The sequence below is a fragment of the Ovis canadensis genome, chromosome 7 (genome assembly GCF_042477335.2).
Source record: "Ovis canadensis isolate MfBH-ARS-UI-01 breed Bighorn chromosome 7, ARS-UI_OviCan_v2, whole genome shotgun sequence".
Classification (NCBI taxonomy): domain Eukaryota; kingdom Metazoa; phylum Chordata; class Mammalia; order Artiodactyla; family Bovidae; genus Ovis; species Ovis canadensis.
The window spans coordinates 76,869,116-76,882,406 of NC_091251.1; the positions used below are offsets into that span (position 1 = coordinate 76,869,116).

General features: G+C 40.7%; 1 long non-coding RNA gene across 1 annotated transcript; it reads right to left on the reverse strand.

The window, feature by feature from the left end:
• Window positions 1-1,606: 1,606 nt before the first annotated feature.
• On the reverse strand, window positions 1,607-12,845 carry LOC138444183 (uncharacterized). The gene is made up of 2 exons (XR_011258405.1): window positions 12,741-12,845; window positions 1,607-3,090 (listed from the first exon to the last, which is right to left on the reverse strand). It is a non-coding gene; the product is annotated as an uncharacterized lncRNA (long non-coding RNA).
• Between the last annotated feature and the right edge of the window lie 446 nt (window positions 12,846-13,291).

Below are 13,291 nucleotides of genomic sequence, written 5' to 3' on the forward strand. Positions count from 1 at the left end.
GTCGGCGATCAGAAGTTGATGATAACAAATTGAGAGCCATCATTGAAACTGATCCTCTTACAACTACCCTAGAAGTTGCCAAGAACTCAATGATGACCATTCTACTGTCATTTAGCATTTGAAGAAAACTGCAAAGATGAAAAAGCTCTATAAGAGGGTGCCTCATGAGCTGACTGAAAATCAAGTCATTTTGAAGTGTCATCTTCTCTTCTCTGCAACAACAAAGAACCATTTGTCCATCAGGTTGTAACATATGACAAAAAATGGATTATATACAACAACTGTAAATAACTAGCTCAGTGACTGAACCTAGAAGAAGCTCCAAAGCACTTCCTAAAGCCAAACTTGCACCAAAGAAAGGTCATGATCACTCTTTGGTGGTCTGCTGCTGGTCTGATCCACTACAGCTTTCTAAATCCCGGCAAAGCCATTACATCTGAGAAGTATGCTCAGAAGATCGAAATGCACCAGAAACTGCAATGCCTGCAGCTGGCATTGGTTAACAGAAAGGGCCCAATTCTCAATGACAATGCCTGAACCTCATGTGTTACACAACCAGTGCTTTAAAAGTTGAAGGAGTTGGGCTATAAAGTTTCGCCTCATCTGCCATATTCACCTGACCTTTTGCCACTTCTTGCGAGCTACCACTCCTTCAAGAATCTCGACAACTTTTTGCAGGGAAAGTGCTTCCACAACCAGCAGAAGGCAGAAAATACTTTCCAAGAATTCATCAAACCCCAAGCATGGATTTTTACACTACAGGAATAAATTAACTTATTTCTCATTGACAAAAATGTGTTGATTGTAATGGTTTCTATTTTGATTAATGAAGCTATGTTTGAGCCTAGTTATAATGATTTAAAACTCACAGTCTGAAACCACAGTTATGTTTGCACCAACCTAATAAATTAAATAGCATGATGCCACCTCAATGCCTAATGCTGCTGCTGCCTGATGCTCAGTTGTGTTCAACTCTCTGCAACCTCATGGACTGCAATCCACCAGGCAACTCTGTCCACGGGATTCTCCAGGCAAGAACACTGGAGTGGTTGCCATTTCCTGCTCTAGGGGATCTGCCTGGCCCAGGGATCAAACCCACATCTCCTGTGTCTCCTGCATTGGCAGGCAGATTCTTTACCACTAACACACCTGGGAAGCCCAATAAAAGTACATATCAGTTAGTAATTGATTCTCATGTTATATTTACAATTATAGGTAATATACTAAATGGAAAATGTTTTCATACACTATGCCTTGTGGATGAGGCAGTGACATTACAAATATTGTATGTGATTTTATTTTAACTTTGTAACTTTAGCCATAGTTTCTGTCTTTTATATTCAAATAACCTTCTTAAAAGAAAGCACAAAGGATTAGCTAGCTACATTAAAATGATAAATAATTTTCAATTGATAACATTTAAAATATATTTTTATATCATGCTTTAATTTTTTAAGCCTCTCATTTGAATAATTCAAGTATGCCAAGCCATTATGTTTCTCTATACTTTGGTAAAGAAAAATATTCCTGGATCATAAATCAATATATTTTACAGAGACTATATTTGAATATTCTGCATACCAAAAAGAAGTTATAAAATGACATATAGGAATTGGACAATTTTATTTATTGATGAGAAGGATGGCAATGTTTTACATAAGCCCTGTCAAATCCTAATTCTTCAAATTTGTATGCTGACAAAATATTCACTATATCCCAGACATGACATAAAATAAGAAAAGGATTTGCCCAAAACTTATAAAAGAATTAAAATGAATGTTACTTTGAATCATATTTCTGCCCAATCAGCTCTCACCCTACTTCAAAAAAAAAAAAATTTTCTAGAACACATTAATGTACCACCTTTTATACAGTGCTTTTCTCCCATGGATCTGGACAAGTCTTCATAAACATTAATTAATTCACACTATCCTCATGACTCCCACTTCCAAGTGCAAACTATTAGGCTAGGCTAGGTCATGTGTCTGACTCTCTGGATGCTATAATTACATAACAGTTCTCCTCCAACCAATGCTTATCCATGGAGCTCGTGTACACACCAGTGGATCTTCTTACTGGGGATCAGACAGTCTAGGCTATAAAACACTCAATTGGGTGCTTTGGTATTCATTCCAGACTGCACTGGGGCCAGAGAGCACCCTCCAAATAGGGGGCAGGGCTTTTGGCCTCTTGGCCCTTAGCTAATCCTGGCATGGCCACACCTGGGAAAGTTTTCGTTTTTGAAAGTTTTCAATAGCAAGTGTTTGTTAACCATTTAAAACAACAGAACAAAGCTGATAAATTCAAGATCTTAGAACTAGTGTCTTCCATGTAATTTACACCAAAGCATTCTATCTAACGCAAATATTTCATAGTACATAGTAACCTGCTTCTCAAAGGACTCAGAGGATAGCCAAGTGAGTTAGGTGAGAATTGCCTTTGGGACCACAGGCTCAGATTCACCTGGCAAGTCTAAACAGGACAAATTTTACCACCTTTAATTCAGGATATTTAAGTTTTTTATCTTTCAGTTCAGTTCAGTCGCTCAGTCATGTCCGACTCTTTTCGACCCCATGAATCGCAGCACGCCAGGCCTCCCTGTCCATCACCATCTTCCGGAGTTCACCCAGACTCACGTCCATCGAGTCCGTGATGCCATCCAGCCATCTAATCCTCTGTCGTCCCCTTCTCCTCCTGCCCCCAATCCCTCCCAGCATCAGAGTCTTTTCCAATGAGTCAACTCTTCGCATGAGGTGGCCAAAGTACTGGAGTTGCAGCTTTAGCATCATTCCCTCCAAAGAAATCCCAGGGCTCATCTCCTTCAGAATGGACTGGTTGGTTCTCCTTGCAGCCCAAGGGACTCTCAAGAGTCTTCTCCAACACCACAGTTCAAAAGCATCAATTCTTCGGCACTCAGCCTTCTTCACAGTCCAACTCTCTCACATCCATACATGACCACAGGAAAAACCATAGCCTTGACTAGACGGACCTTAGTCGGCAAAGTAATGTCTCTGCTTTTGAATACAAAACTGGCTTTCTCTCCTTGGTGCAGACAAACTCCAGTCTCTTCTTTTTTGCCAATGTTTTAACCTTACAGAGAAGAGAATGCAACAAACATGAAATCTAACTTGCTTTATTGCAATTTCTTGTCTAACTACATTCAGTGGGTATGTACATGTTTTATGTTTGTGTAATTGAAGGACATATATTTTCTGTTCTGCTATTTTCATTTGATATTGCTCAGTAAGGAAGTCCAAGTATTGATGTAATTTATATTATTGTCATTTTTAACAACCATAGAAACACTATTTCCAATCTCTTACTATTATAACCAACATTGATATCAATTTATTTTAAAAAAAGTTTTCCTCTTTACATTATTTCTATGAGGTGTGTTCCCCAAAATATCAGAATAAAAACAATTTTATAGTTTTTATTGAAATTTACCTGTATGCCCAGGAAAGTTAAATGGACCCCTTTACAGAAACATAAGCAGTTGATGGGTGTAATTACATGCATTATTTAGAATAAACTTTGAGCTGCAATGTAACTTTAAGTTGTATTAATTTGCACAACAATTTGCAAGTGAGACTGTGGATCTTTTCAAGTGATAATTTATCATTTGCATTTTCTTCTGCACAAAACAGTATTTCCCAAAATGTGAAATGTGATCCGTGAAATACTTTATCCCACTCTCTCTCCCTATCTTTCTCCATCTATCTGAATGAAATTATACTGCATGCATTTTATGTGCAGATAGGTAATATTTCTTGGGACAGGATGATGTAGCAAAGATAGGAGGGGCAAGGTTCCTGCTCTCACAGAGCTCTCCTTCCTGCGAGGAGATGGTACACAAAGACAGAGGACTTCATATAACACCCAGTGAAGAACACAGACTGAATCCCATGATCAAGGATGCTGGAAGCATCCTTTTCAGAATTTCATCAGAGGAGGCTTTACTGTAAAAGAGACATAGAGCTGAGAACTGAACAAGAAGGACAGCCTTCGAGGGCTCCATCTGGCAACAGAACTTCTTGGGCAGAGGGACAGCAGAACAACCAAGGCAGGAATGAACCCTTGTGGTGGTTAAACATTACAAGGAGGTCTGTGTGGCTGGAATGTCTAGTTCACAAGGAAAACAGAGGCCAGAAATGCCCTCTGAGAGACAGCAAGGGCCAAATCATGCAAAAGGCCACATAAGGTTGAAGATCTGGAACAAAAGGGTGTACCATGGTCAAATGAGTTGAGGCATCCCTGAGTTGGCTGAAGTTGAGCAGGTTTCTCCCTGTGGGACTTGTCAAAGCCTTTGAAACATGAATGTTCATTGTACATTTCCCAGAAGGTAATACAGTTCCCAGGGCTTCCTAAATACATTTGGAGGAATGCTTCGTAAAAAGCATTATTTTCTCACAGAGGAGCTCTTGAGGCTATTGTTTCAAGAAAATGCTTTGGGCAGTTTAGGGGCTGATAATCTACTTTTAGGACAAATCCAGGAGGCAGCAGGCTGCTGGGTTCTTCACAGTCCGTAAACTAAAAATTTTTGTTGTTGTTCAGTCGTTCAGTCCTATCCAACTCTTCGCAACCCCATGGACTGAAGCACGCCAGGCTTCTCTGTACCTCACCATCTCCCGAAGCTTGCTCAAATTCATATCCCATTGAGTCAGTCAATCATATCATCCTCTGTCATCCCCTTTTCCTCCTGCCCTCAATCTTTCCCAGGATCAGGGTCTTTTCTAATGAGTCAGCTCTGCACATCAGGTGGCCAAAGTATTGGAGCTTGAGCTTCAGCATCAGTCCTTCCAGTGAATATTCAGGACTGATTTCCTTTAGGATGGACTAGTTGAATCTCCTTGCAGTCCAAGGGACTTTCAAGAGTCTTCTCCAACACCACCATTCAAAAAGCATCAGTTGTTCAGTGCTCAACCTTCTTTATGGTCCAACACTCACATCCATACATGACTACTGGAAAAACCATAGCTTTGACTACACGGACCTTTGTTGGTAAAGTAATGTCTCTGCTTTTTAGTATGCTGTTTAGGTTTGTCATTGTGTTTCTTCCAAGGAGCCAGCATCTTTTAATTTAGTGGCTGTAGTGACCAACTGCAGTGATTCTGCAGCCCAAGAAAATAGTCTTTCACTGTTTCCATTGTTTCCCCATCTATTTGCCACGAAGTGATGGAACCAGATGCCATGATCTTTGATTTTTGAATGTTGAGTTTTAACCAGCTTTTTCATTCTCCTCTTTCACTTTCATCAAGAGGCTTTTTAGTTCCTCTTCGCTTTCTGCCATAAGGGGTATTGTCATCTGCATACCTGAGGTTATTGATATTTCTCCCTGCAATCTTGATTCCAGCTTGTGCTTCATCCAATCTGGCTTTTTACATGATGTACTCTTCATATAAGTTAAATAAGCAGGGTGACAGTATACAGCCTTGACATACTCCTTTCCCAATTTGGAACCAGTCCATTGTTCCATGTCCATTTCTAACTGTTGCTTCTTGACCTGCATACAGGTTTCTTAGCAGACAGGCAAGGTGGTCTGGTATTCCCATTTCTTGAAGAATTTTTTCGTAGTTTGTTGTGATCCACACAAAGGCTTTGGTGTAGCCAATGAAGCAGAAGTAGATGTGTTTCTGGACTTCTCTTGCTTTTCCTATGATCCAGCAGATGGCAATTTGATCTCTGGTTCCTCTGCCTTTTCTAAATTCAGGTCGAACATCTGGAAATTCTCAGTTCACATACTGTGGAAGCCTTGCTTGGAGAACTTTGAGCATTACTTTGCTACATGTGAAATGAGTGCAATTGTGTGGTAGTTTGAAAATTCTTTGGCATCGCTCTTCTTTGGGAATGGAATGAAAACTGACCAGTCCTGTGGCCACTGCTGAGTTTTCCAAATTTTGCTGGAATATTGAGTGCAGCACTTTAACAGCATCATATTTTAGGATTTGAAATAGCTCAGCTGGAATTCCATCACCTCCACTAGTTTTGTTTATGGTGATGCTTCCTAAGGCCCACTTGACTTCACATTCCAGGATGTCTGGCTCTAGATGAGTGATCACCATCATGATTATCCGGGTCGTGAAGATCTTTTTTGTACAGTTCTTCTGTGTATTCTTGCCACCTCTTCTTAATATCTTCTGCTTCTGTCAGGTCCATACCATTTCTGTCTTTATTGTGCCCATCTTCGCTTGAAATATTCCCTTGGTATCCCTAATTTTCTTGAAGAGATCTCTAGTCTTTCCCATTCTATTGTTTTCCTCCATTTCTTTGCATCATTCACTTAGGAAGGCTTTGGAACTCTGCATTCAGATGGGTATATCTTTCCTTTTATCCTTTGCCTCTATAGCTTCTCTTTTTTTTTTTCTCAGCTATTTGTAAGGCCTCCTCTGACGATCATTTTGCCTTTTTGCATCTCTTTTTCTAAGGAGAACTAAGAATAGTTGATGCCTTTTAAAATAGTCTTTAAAAATCCAAAGAGTAATATTTCACAATATGTGAAAATCATGAAATTCAAATTGTCATTCTCATAAATAAAGTTTTATTGGGACGCCACTTGTTTTGTTCATTGTCCTCTATGGCTGCTTTGTGTAACCCTGGCACAGTCTAGCAGTTGTGCCAGTGACTCTGGTTCCACAGAGACTAAAATACTCTCTGGCTGTTTATGGGAAAAGCTTGCCATTTCATGTTTAAAGCATCTGCTCAGTTACTTTGACTATAAATCTTTATGTGGACCTTGGATTATAGCCATAATTTACATATTTTATAGTAAATACTTATCAAACATTTGTTCTATTCCATAGTCTACATTTTGCCTTTTATATTTATTTTATTACATCTTGTTCTAAATTGCTACATAACAAACTAGTTTCTTTACCTTCAATGTCCTCGATTTCTCCAAGTGTTTTTTCAATAGGTTGGATAATAAGCACTTCAAGTTTCCTATACTTTTATTAAAGAGTTCTTGTTTGTGTTTTAGTGGTTCAGTCATGTCTGACTCTTTGCGACCCCATGGACTGTAGCCCACCAGGCTCCTTTGTCCATGGGGTTCTCCAGGCAACAACACTGGAGTGAGTTGCCATTTCCTTCCCCAGGGGATCTTCCTGACCCAGGGATTGAACATGGGTCTCCTGCACTGCAGGCTGATTCTTTACCATCTGAGCCACCAGAGCCTAACTAGAGTTAAGCATAATTCATTTTTGTTTAGACATTTCTGAAGTTGGGTGTGAATTTTAGTGTCTGTACCTACATGAAATCACTTTCACATTATACATTTAACCGTGTAGCATTTCTTACTAATTCCTCTACCTACTCCTAAATTGCTTCTAGTTTCTCAGATGTTAAGCTCTAACAATATTTTAAATATTTCTGTGCTATCTGCTTATACCACCGATCTCTTTTTTCCTACTAATAACCTAATAACAAAGGCTTCTTATAACTGTCATAATATTTTTATATCTTCTCAGGCCAGTGGACTATATTATCCTAAAATCAGGGGAACTATTTTTCCCCATTTATCAACCCATCTGAATATCTTTGAAAGTGTTACTTAATACTTTTAAGGAGACTTTAGTTAGTGCTGCATTAAAACATAAGGATGCAATCATTTCTTTATAAATTCATCCTTATCTTAACACTTTTCTGTTTAAAATTTTGGGTGTTTATTTTTAATTATATGCACACAACCTAAATACACTTTCACTGTGAACTATTTTGGGGAAAATAGAAGTGTCTTCCGGGTTCTCCCCTACTCTGTCATGTTCCTCTCCCCAGAGCTGTGCTTCTCTTGCAGAAGCCGAGAAACGTTGTCCATGATGGCATACTGCAAAAGAGACCACAGATCATTTTGTCCTGTTTTGTCGTTTTCTTCCTCCAACATTTCCCTAATTTTTCTTTTCTTGGTCACCATGACTTATCATACAACACCACTGATCTTAGGGAGATATGGCTAGATTTAGTTTCTCTCACAAATGCTGAAAATTTAAGTTTCAACTCAACATCACAATCTGGTTTCTAGCAGCAAAACTTTTTGATTTCTGTAACTGCTCCTTTTATTGACTGAGTTTATTAAAGGTCTGGTTTTCCATCTCAGATCTCTCTGATTAATCTCCCAGTTTGGAAGCAATAGACACATAAAAGAATTACAATAGATCTCATGCTTATTAGAACCTCAGAGTTTTCAGTCTTCCAGAATGCTAAAAAGTCCTTAATGGTGATGAGTCTTTAAGGGGGGGGGGGGGGGGACATATTTAGTGAAAACAAATTTTGAGCTAGTTCTGTAGAATTGCTAAGTGACAATTAAGTAAACCATAACCTATGCACAGTGTAGGCCCTCAGAGATGATTTAAATGCGTAGTTTAGTTTGCGTAGAACAAGCAGGATTGCCTAGTGATGAACATATCAAGATAAATTTGTATAATTTCCATGGAGAGTACTTTCAATATATTAAAATTTTCCTCCCTGATTATGTTAAAAATAAAATGCAATGTCTGTAAAGAAGAGGAGGAGGGATGTTTGGGTTTTGTCTTCCTGGAGTTTTCACAAAACTCTAATCAACACTAAACTGGTCCAAACGATGCTGGCAAATCTGTTAATCTGTTTTCTCAGCAGCTATATGCTAAATCCTGTATGTCTTCCATCTGGAAAAGCTGGTCAATCTCTAGATAAGGAGCAAAAAAGTCTGAAGTTTGGAGTTTAGGGGAGGGAAAAGGTTGATCAAACCCACTTATCACACTCCTGAGTTTTGAAGGACAGTGGGAAAAGTGACTTTCCTTGTTAGGGGTGCCCACCTCCTTCTTTCCAGCTAAAGGGAATGCTTTGCTATGCAAATAATGAGCCTGATTTCAGAGGAAATGAAGGACTCAAGATAGTAAAGAAACTCACCTTTTGGAGGTAAATTAACTCTTTTAAGGTACCATTGAACAAATTACTTCTCCATGCTCTGAAAGTTCTTAGTGCCCTAAAACCCCCAAATCACCTGAGATTAGTTTGCTCTGTGGAGGGTCAGGCCTCGTAAAGAGTGAGTTCTACTAGGAAAACATCCTTTGTCTGTCCTGGTTAATGTACATAAAAGAAGCATGTAGAAATCACTCAGCAACTGGACATTTGTGTTTGACCCCTACCAACTGGAATCTGAAGGTTGCACGTGTCAAGGTTGGTTCCAAGCCTAGTAACCTGAATAAGTTTCAACTTCAGACTTACTCTGTTTAAATAATTCTGCCTCCCTTTTTCATTACCCTCAATCCCCAAGAAACCTGGTGTGAGAAGTTAGGGCAAGAAAATGGGGGACACACATTGAATCCAGTAGGAAATTGCTCAGCCTAAAGGTTTCAGAGACCTTTAACATGTCTCACCTTCTCTAGATCTTGAAAGAACATATGCTCACAATGAGTAAATCAGGTGGATATGAGTCCTGCAGTATAAAAGTTAGTGATAGTCAGATAACCCACTTTTTAGGATACTTAGAACAAACAAAGAGCATTCTGTTTAATACTGGGACCACAACATTTATGCTGAGCCTTAAGAAGTCGGTAAGAATCTTAATGAAATTTCAAAGTGATGCCCACAGCTCTGCTATAATTAGGCTGTGTAAAATTACCGGAGGATGACTGTTTTACAGCCAGCATACTTTCACAAAGGTGATCCACATTAACATAGATATAAACCATTCATTTGAAACATAAAATACATTAAGGTTATAATATTTATCTGAAATTAAGAAAAATGGAACACAAAATAAAAGCTTTATGAAAACTTGTATATATATTAGCAAAAAATGTAAAGAACATAGAAAGACTGGAATAGTTTCAAGATGAGGAAGTTATAAGTAAATTTGCTCTCTCATAAAAATGTTTCCAACTTCATTTTAATAAAAACTAGAAACAATAGAGGAGGAAAGGGATACTTGCATCTAAGCAACTGGAATGCAATATTACAATTGCACATTAACTCCTTGAGTCCAAACTTTCTGGATGTGAAGTTAAGTCTGCTTTATATAGCACTCACAGACTAATTAAAGAAGGTTTATAAGTTCTTAAAAGATACACCTTTTTCTACTTTGGAATCCTAGGTGAATTCAAAGGAAAATGGGTATAGCTTTAACCATACATGTTGTTACCATAGAAAAAGAGCACTTTATTGTTTTTCATAATCATCTTTTGAAGGCTAAAATAAATTGAATTCAATTAGAAATTCTTTCTCTCCCTCCCTCTCCTATAATGTGCGTGTCTTTGGCTCTTCCCCTGGGTCCTGCCTCAATAACAAATTGCTTTGAAAACCAAATGACAAGGATTAAAAAATTAGCATGAGCCTTGAGATGAACATAGTTATGCCTTTTCTCAAAGGAATCAAGGGCAGCTATGTACATGATAGTTGCTGATACCAGAGGGACAGAGAAACAATTTTGGGGGTAAATGATAGAGCCCAGTGTTTTAAACTCTCAATCAGTGTGCTTTGGATCTTTTAGAAAATTATCTGCTGGCCAGGCCTCAGTTAATAAAACTAAAGATATTGCTAAAGTAATGACAATAAAACTATGCAAAACTAGAATCTACTTGCACCTTGGCTAGAGGGCTCAAGGATTTGTGATAGGGGCCTTGTTTTTAAATATTTTGTTAGAAATCAAGTTATAAAAAGTTAAGAGAGATCAATGAGATCTTTTCTTTGAGAATGTGATGAAACCTGCTTACCAAAAGCAGGCCTTAAGAAAGTCTTAAGAAATGTAACTCAGCAAATTATTGTTCCATCCTGTCTTTTTCTGAAATTTCACATTTTTGAAACAAGCATTTCGATAGTAGTGAGCACTACAGTATTATATTTTCTGAGTTGTTTGTTTTGAACTATATAACAGCATTTACATTCCGGGTTTTTAGAGAATATTTTGAAAAGAGAAAAAGCAGAGACAACTGGAACTTGCTTCACTCAGTTAATTCCTCAAGTAAGGTGACTTATGGTGATTTCAAATGGCTTCCTCAGTGACAAATATTATTTTCTTTTAAGACTAAGTGTTGTATACCTTTAATTTTTAATTCATCTTTCAAAATTTCCTGTGATTTTTAAAAAATATTAAAGCAATCAATTTTTTTTCCTAAAAGAAGCCACTTTTCTTCATGAGTGACCACTGCAGTTTTGATGTCTTCGTTTATTCCACCACTAAGTGCTAAAAGAATGGAAAAATGGGACCCTTGCAATACCACCCACGCCCCATTGCTAACACTTAACCTACTCCCAGTTAAGTTTTCAAAATTGTGCTAGTCTGTCTCAAATGGTTCACCTGAGTAATTCTGTATCATTTCTTACTTGACAGGCCACCAATTATCTTAAACTCTTCAGTGTTAGTCACTCAGTTGTGTCTGACTCTTTGGGAACAGATGGAATGTAGCCCTCCAGGCCCCTCTGTCCAAGGAATTCTCCAGGCAGGAATTCTGGAGAGGGAAGCCATTCCCTTCTCCAGGGGGTCTTCTCCATCCAGGGATGGAACCCAGGTCTCCTGCATTGCAGGCAGATTCTTTACCTTCTGAACCACCAGGGAAGCCCTAAACTGCTCTAGGGAATACTAACAACCTTCTGATCTCAGGTAATGTAAGGTCACCAGCGTTGTTTTTGCACTCTTCACTTTAAAGGTCTTCCCAGGTGGCGCTAGTGGTAAAGAACCCACAGGCCAATGCAGGACACAAAAGAGTCGCAGGTTCGATCCATGCGTCAGGAGATCCCCTGGAGAAGGGAATGGCAACCCATTGCACTATTCTTGCCTGGAGAATCCCATGGACAAAGGAGCCTGGTGGGCTAGCGTCCATGGACTCGCAGAGAGTTGGATACGACTGAAGCAACTTAGCATGCATTTCACTTTAAAAGGAGTGTGTATATCTTACACAATTCGCTCTTTGCTGAAACAAAAGCATCATTAAGGAAAGTTTGGAGACTTGGGTCAGAAGCTGTATTCTCCTAGGTTCCCCTTATGTAATATTAACACCATCCTGAGCTCCGGCCTTTGAGTGGCGAGCGACGCCCGGCACTGTGACTCCCTGGTCCAGAGGAGGTCAGCTGAGGTGCTGTCAAGTATTACCGGCTTGGCATCTCATTTCTGAAAGAAATCAGCCAACTCCACTGGTGCACACCCCAGCCTCCTCTATTCCCCTCCCTTCCCCAACAGATGGGAAAGGCTTGGGGGCGGTTCAGCCGAACCCCCTCCCCCGCCCCCACCCCCACCCTGGGCTCTGTGTCCCGAGGCAGCTGAGAGGGCAAAGAGCCAGCCCTGTCTGACAGTCTGCCCTCGGTTCCGCTCCCCACCCGCGCGTGCCCCGTTCAGTCTCTCCAAGTTGTGAGCCCGTTCAGTCTCTCCAAGTTGTGAGCCCACGGTGAGCTCCCTAACTCTTGCTCTCCACCCCTACTGAAAACCCAAGATCTCGACCCCTCTTACAGGGGTCTACCCAGGCGAGCTTTCTCCCCAGACTCCACACCCTGCATGGCTGCTTGACCTTATTTGGCGAGAAACCTGCGGACCTGCCTTTACAATTCACCCGCGTGAGATAATCAGATCCGGCTTCACCTGCACACGGGGTCCCCCTGCCATCTGGCTGCACCCGGGGAGCCCTCGATGCTGCTACACGCAGCCCCCAGGTGCGCCATTTGATCCCCAGCGGGGAGGACGCCCCCGGCATCCCCACTGCAGTGGGGCTGGAGCTACGGAAAGGGGCGTTGTTGGAGGGGGGTGGGGGGTGGAGGAGGCGGAGCCCATCACCAACCTTGACAACCCGCCAAGGCCGGGTGATCCTTGGGGGCTGCCAGCTCCTCGGCTGCCCTGAGCCCTCTCAGTGTGGCGCTGCCCGGTGGCAAGGGGGTGGTGGAATGAAGCACAGTCAAGACAGAAAACAAAGTCAGCAGGTCACCTGGCAGGTTCAGGGCGAATTATGCAACGAAAGTCGGGGAATGCGGGCCACCCCCCTCCCCCCAGCTTTTTTTCTTAAGCTCCTAGGAAGCCGATTCCAGTTTAAGGGTTGGACAGGGATCTACCGAGCAGCTCCTTGATGTGGTTACAGCTTTGTTGAACTCCCGCCCCATCTTTAAGTAATGGGAATTACTGGGGGGGGCGGGGGCAGGGAGGGGGGAAAGGTGGCTGGGGGAGGGGACACTCGGTGGGGTGGGTAGATGGGGTTTGATGCAAAAGCAATGACAAGAATCACCCTAGAGCCTCCGTAAGGTACTCGGTTGAGCATTATTAGTCAAAAGTGTAAAAAAAAAAAAAAACCAACCAAACAAAAAAAAAAACAAAACCTGAAACCTAAGTTAAATCATC